The sequence below is a fragment of the Penaeus monodon genome, chromosome 25 (assembly GCF_015228065.2).
Source record: "Penaeus monodon isolate SGIC_2016 chromosome 25, NSTDA_Pmon_1, whole genome shotgun sequence".
Taxonomy (NCBI): domain Eukaryota; kingdom Metazoa; phylum Arthropoda; class Malacostraca; order Decapoda; family Penaeidae; genus Penaeus; species Penaeus monodon.
Genome location: NC_051410.1, coordinates 10,948,666 through 10,949,552, shown reverse-complemented (window position 1 = coordinate 10,949,552; position 887 = coordinate 10,948,666). Strand labels below are relative to the sequence as shown.

Below are 887 nucleotides of genomic sequence, written 5' to 3'. Positions count from 1 at the left end.
TCGGGGGTATAATGACGCTTTTGTTTGTTCATTTTTTGTGTAATGAGTTGAGGAAATGGAGTGCCGGGAGCGAATGCGAGATAGCAAATTCCGGGAATGGGTGAGCGATGAGGAGAAAGTTCTTTGCCTTTCAGTGGGATTGTTGGTCAGGATGGAGAGTGAAAGAGGTTGTGCGCCGAGTTCTTGTAAATACGAAGAAAAGAAACGTAAACAAGGAAAGACAATATTGGCTCACTTCGGTATTAAGGGAAAAGGGGACCTATAGACGATATAGAATGTTTTGCTTTCAATATAAGTTAATTAGCGCAGATAAACAAGCTAACAATTAGACCTCACAAAGGTTTACTTACACAAGTTAAGCCTAAAGGGCTCAGAAATTTGGACGGCAATGATTCAACCAGACCGCGTAAGGACAAAAAAGGGGTAAACATTAATAGAACCCCCTTAGCCTACCTCCTTCCCTTCCCATACACCCCCCCCCTGTGTCCCCACCCACTCCTCAGAATACCCCTACCCAACCCCACACCGCACTCCCCCCAAATAATCCCACTCAACCCCCACCCCACCAGCTTTCCTCCCCATGTACCCCCTAACCACCCCTACCTCCGACTCCGTGATACATACAATGAATGTTTTGAATAATCAGGAAGATAAGGCATATCTCCCGAGACCGAGGAGATACGACGTGGGTATTTGAGAAGGTAATTCTTTTTAAGGGAAAAAAAGATAGACGACGAGGGTATACAGAAGGGGGGGGGAGGAAGCTTGAGCGAGTGTCTCGTGGGAAATCATGCGGAATATTACGGTAGACCTACGGAACTTGGCAGGTATGAAATTGGGTTATCTTCGGGTCAGGTCCGATATGAAACGCCAGGGTTAAAAAAAAT

The 887-nt window shown here is 46.0% G+C and overlaps 1 protein-coding gene across 1 annotated transcript in view; it reads left to right on the top strand.

The window, feature by feature from the left end:
• LOC119589047 (band 7 protein AGAP004871-like) overlaps nt 1-887 on the top strand; it is a gene marked incomplete at its 5' end in the record, with an annotated part of 109,034 nt that overhangs the window by 35,999 nt on the left and 72,148 nt on the right.